Source organism: Hevea brasiliensis, chromosome 10, assembly GCF_030052815.1.
Source record: "Hevea brasiliensis isolate MT/VB/25A 57/8 chromosome 10, ASM3005281v1, whole genome shotgun sequence".
NCBI lineage: Eukaryota > Viridiplantae > Streptophyta > Magnoliopsida > Malpighiales > Euphorbiaceae > Hevea > Hevea brasiliensis.
Genome location: NC_079502.1, coordinates 28,470,730 through 28,476,017, shown reverse-complemented (window position 1 = coordinate 28,476,017; position 5,288 = coordinate 28,470,730). Strand labels below are relative to the sequence as shown.

General features: G+C 36.1%; 1 non-coding gene across 1 annotated transcript; it reads left to right on the top strand.

Moving 5' to 3' along the window:
* Nucleotides 1–1,325: 1,325 nt before the first annotated feature.
* LOC131170026 (small nucleolar RNA R71) lies at nt 1,326–1,432 on the top strand. Its single transcript, XR_009140969.1, has one exon. It is a non-coding gene; the product is annotated as a small nucleolar RNA R71 (small nucleolar RNA).
* Nucleotides 1,433–5,288: the final 3,856 nt, after the last annotated feature.

Sequence of the window (5,288 nt, the reverse complement as noted above, 5' to 3'; positions counted from 1 at the left end):
CCTGCACCAACACATCCTCAACTACTCCCAATGAGATCGATCAACTAATTAAATAATGACACTAGGTTTTTTTAAAAGACCCAAATTTAAAGTTTGAAAAACTGAATTTGACATAACATTAATAGATGCTCCTAAATCTGCCATTGCACTTTCAAATTTAGAATCACCTATTTTACAGGGAATAGAAAATGAACTTGGATCCTTACACTTGGGGGGGAATTTTCGCTGAATCAATGCTGATACATTTTCCCCCACACTGATCTTCTCATTATTTCTCAACTTGCGCTTTGTAGTGCATAGTTCCTTAAGGAATTTAGCATACTTGGGAATTTGTTTGATCGCATCAAGTAAAGGTATATTCACCTCCACCTTCCTGAAAGTCTCTAAAATTTCTTTCTCTTGTTCTTCTTTCTTCGTCTTGGCCAACCTGCATGGGAATGGAGGAAGAAAAGAATTATTAATCTTATTCAGTTTAGGTTTAGTATTTACCTCAACTTCAGGAACTTCAGATTCTTTTGCTCCTTGCTTCTTCTTTTTCATTGACTCGTGGAGTCTGATTATCAACTTTCTTCCCACTCTGCAACACTATAGCACTCGCATTTTCTCTGGGATTCATGACTGTTTGTGATGGAAGCTTTCCAGAACCTTGAGCTTCCAGCTTACTCATAGATGAGGCTAACTGACCAATCTGCCTCTCTATGTTTTAAATGCTATTTCTAGTCTCCTGTTGAAACTGTTGTGTATTGTTAGCCAAAGCCTTAACAATTTCATCAAGTGACATACCTTGATTTGAGGGAAGCGGAGGTGGAGGTGGTTGATTCACTTGTGGTCTTTGCTGTTGGTATCGGTTTTGCACTGGTTGATTCCCATAACTCAGATTAGGATGATCTCGCCATCCTGGATTATAAGTATTGGAAAAGGGATCATACCTGTGTTGTGGCTGTCCATAATTTCCTATTGCATTAACATGTTGTATTGATTCATCCTCTTGTAATGTATGACACATGTCAGTAGCATGACCCGAACCCGAACAAATCCCACATACCTTAACAGTTTGCATTTTCCCTATAGCTAATTGCCTCACCAAAAAAGATAAATCAGAAATATGTTTCTCAAGGTTAGATGTACTTACCTCATTAACCTTCATGGGTGTGTGATCCATTCTCATCCCAAACTACTGAGAATTTACTGCCATGTTAGCAATCAGCCTCCTTGCTTCTTCTAATGTCTTGTCAACCAAAGCTCCTCTACTAGCGGCATCTATCATACTGCGGTCCATTAGTAGAAGTCCCTCATAGAAATACTGAATCAACAGTTGCTCACTTATTTGATGGTGGGGACAGCTTGCACACAGCTTCTTAAATCGTTCCCAGTACTCATACAAGCTCTCTCCATTGTACTGCCGGATGCCACAAATTTTTTTTCTTATATTGGCAGCACGGGAAGCAGGAAAATACTTATCCAAAAATGTCTGTTTCATCCCATTCCATGAGTTGACAGATCCAGAAGGAAGGTAATACAACCAATCCTTAGCTGTGCCCTCCAGTGAGAAAGGGAAAGCCTGAAGCTTGATCTGATCCTTTGAAACTCCTTGAGGTTTCATGCTGGAACACACAACATGAAATTCCTTTAGATGCTTATATGGATCCTCACCTGCAAGACCATGAAATTTAGGCAACAAATGGATTAGTTCAGATTTTAACTCAAAAGCAACATTTAAAGCAGGGTATTGAATACACAAAGGCTGTTGATTTAGATCAGGAGCAGCCAACTCTTTCAAAGTCCTAGCAGCAATGGTTTCATTTTAAGAATTTGAATCCAAATCCAAATCCGAACTTAACTCCCTTGGAACTTGGACTCCTTCAGATGCACTCGAAATCTGCCTCGCTTGCTTAGCCAATTTTCTCAACCATTTAGCTATTTTTTCTACTTCTGGATTAAAGATCAACTCACCAAATTGAGAAGTTCTTGTCATAAACAAAAAGAAATCAAAGTAAAAACAGAAAAATGCCACAAAACCCTAGAAAACGATGGAATTTGGCCTCAAAAGGGTGGGGCCAAAGAATCCTGTGGATTAATTGGTCTTAATCAGAGCATCGTTTCCTTCAAAATAGTTATGGGCCGCCCTCCAAATTCAACCAAAATTCTTCATGAGTAGTAATACCGTAATTTTTTTCTAAAAACCTGAAAACAGCAACACTCCACAAACAAAGTTAATAACAAAATATCCTAACACTAAAAACACGAAATCCAATAAACTTTAGTCCCCAACAACAGCACTAAAATTCTTGATGGTTATCGAATCCACCAAAATTTAAATTAACTGAAATTACTAGCTATAAAATATTTTCTGCAGCAAGTGGTAAATCTAGGTCGAACCCTAGAGACTGAATTACTAAAAATTTGTGCACTTGTGTAATGGAAAAAGAAAGAAACAAAGGTTGGGGGGGGGGGTGATTCACAGTCCAAAGAAAAAATCAGAAATCAGAAATTAAGAACTAAAATTAAATATGAAACTCTTAAATTAAACAAACTTTAGTCCAAGGTAATTCTCATTCCAATGCATTGATTCGATCATAGACAAAAGGAATATAATTATTTCTTATTGAATAGTTAAAGTAGATTTACCAAACAATGAGGTAAACCCCTGACTTCCCTATACTCATCAATTCGAGCCCAACATTCTTATTGACTCTAATTATTAACTAAATTGGTATGAAGCAATCCTCATCAAATTAATAACTGCTTTAAGAATAGAAAGTAGTTAAACTGAACAACAATTTATAAAGCATAAATCATTTAATTCACCCTATTGTTTCCTTAGGTTATTATCGAAAACTTGGATATCGAAAACTTGGATCATAATCAATAAAACCTAATTGCTACTCCCGTTCAATCTTACATAATAATTACGGATTATGAAGATGAAATAGAAATTGATCACATTAAACAGTTAACTAATAGGCCTTTTTAGCAAATCATTCAATAGATCAAAGACAATGAAATCAGAAAACAATAGATATTCAAAAAGACATAAATTAAATTAAGAACCTGATCTCACAAATCACTCTTAAGAACTAGAATCCCTTGAACTAAATTAAAAACTTAGCCACTCATGTTCATGGCTTACAGAAGAATAAAGAAAAATAAAAAAGAAATCTAAAAAGAGAATGGAGAACGAAGGTCTGAATTGGATGTGTTTTAGCTGCTACCCAAATACATATTTATAATAAAAAAACCTAATCCCAAAGATAGGAACCAAACTAGGAAAAGTTTTGAAATTTAAAAGACATATTTTTAGCCTACATTCATGTCTCTGAAATCAAGGCTGATTTTTAGTGACTTTCTTTCCGAATCTGTTCTAACCTCTTCAGGAAAGTTGTAGCCCTATTTCTTAGCTTTCCAACGGGTACTCATTTGCCCAAATATGAGGTCTATAGCCCATGTTATGGATCAAAAACCGGGATTAGTTCAAACAGACGGTCCAGCCCATAGTGACTACTTCATTGCTATTTTTCACAATTAAAATGGCCTTATCTCATGTCCAGCCCTTCATAGAAGTTGTAGAGGTAGCTCTTAAGGTTCAATTGGGATTGGGCTTGCTTCATTTGGACATCTGGAACTCTAGATACTAAATAAATGCTAAAATTGGTCGTGACACATCAAGTCTAGGCTTTTGCAATAGATCCATAGCTCATTTTGTCAACCTTGGAGACTGATTTGGGCTTTGGTCCCTCTTTATCATTTGTAATGCTCTATCTTAGCTTTTCAATGGATTAAACAGCACTCAATTTGGAGACCCACAACTTTAGAAACACCTGAAAAATACAGCAAAGGTCAAATGCTGAAAATTTCTCCATTTAACATAATTATTCCAACAACTATCTAAAAATATGCGTAAATGATAAATATACTTTAATCAATAGAATTATGCATAAAAACACACTAGAAACACTAAATGTGATGGGAGTAAAATTAATAAATCATGCACTTATCACCCTTTGTCTATAAGATATTGTAACTGCTCCTTTAATTCTTTTAGCTCTACAATAGCTATTCTATAGGAAGAGATAGAAAAAGGCCTATTAGTAGGCACCAAGTTAATCTCAAAGTCTATCTCTCGTTCAAGTGGCAACCTAGGTAATTCCTTTAGAAAAATGTCTAAGAATTCCCTCATTACTAGAATCGACTCCGATTTTGTTCCTTTCACACTAACTTTATTGATATTAGCTAGAAACCCTCTACATCCCTTTTTGAGCATCTTAGCAGAAATCATTCCTATCAGCACTAATACTTGATCCCCTTGAAAAACTACTCCTGACCCATCCTGCACCTTCAACCTTACTACCTTATTTTTATAATCCAAGGTAGCATAATTGGTTGAGAGCCAATCCATCCCTAGGATGATGTCAAAATTAGTTAACTCTAGAACAACTAGGTCAACTAGAAGGCATTTGTCCTCAACCATGGTTGGACAGGATTAATAGATCATCTCTGTCACTAAAAAGTTACACTTAGGTCCACTAACCAACAAAGGATACTCTGACCTTGAAACCATCAACCCTAACCTTTTAACTATATCAAGGGCAATAAAAGAATGTGAAGCAACTGGATTAATCAAAACATTCTCTCTAAAGCTTCCTATATCATTTTTACTTAATACCACTATGTTGGAGCTATTTGCTTCCTGCTTTATCATGGTGAAGATCTTAGCCAGTGTTATAGAACCCCTTCCTTAAGAACCTATTATGGAAGAGGAAGCCCCTCTTCCTCTTCTTTGTCCTATGCCCTAAGAGCAAACCATGGAAGTTTGTCTTATAGCTAGTTGAGCCACACTGCTTAACAATGCTTCTTAATGTGAGGCAACCTCTTCCATGTTGGGACACTTCTTCATTATGTTTTCTTATTTTTCACGCTTGTAACATTTTAATGTTTGGAATATACAAGGTTCCCGATGGTGTTTTACACATCTCAGACATTCTAATGTATCTGAACTCTAACTAGATCCACTCCCCATTCTAAGACCAGATTTGATCATGCTCTAGAACTTGTTCTTCTTTTTTTTTTTAGGAAACTTCCCCCTTTTTCTTTCTTGCTTCCAGATGAAGAAGTGGCCTTAGTCAAGTGACTAAACCTTCTTGCATCTGTGGTTTTAGGAATGGTAGACTACTCTACCTTAGAACTTTTTAGATCCAAAATCCTTTCAATGATGGCTCCAACTTCCATCTTCCTCATAACATCTATTATGGTGTGGAAGTCATGGGTTTCTAAAGCAAAATTCAATGAAG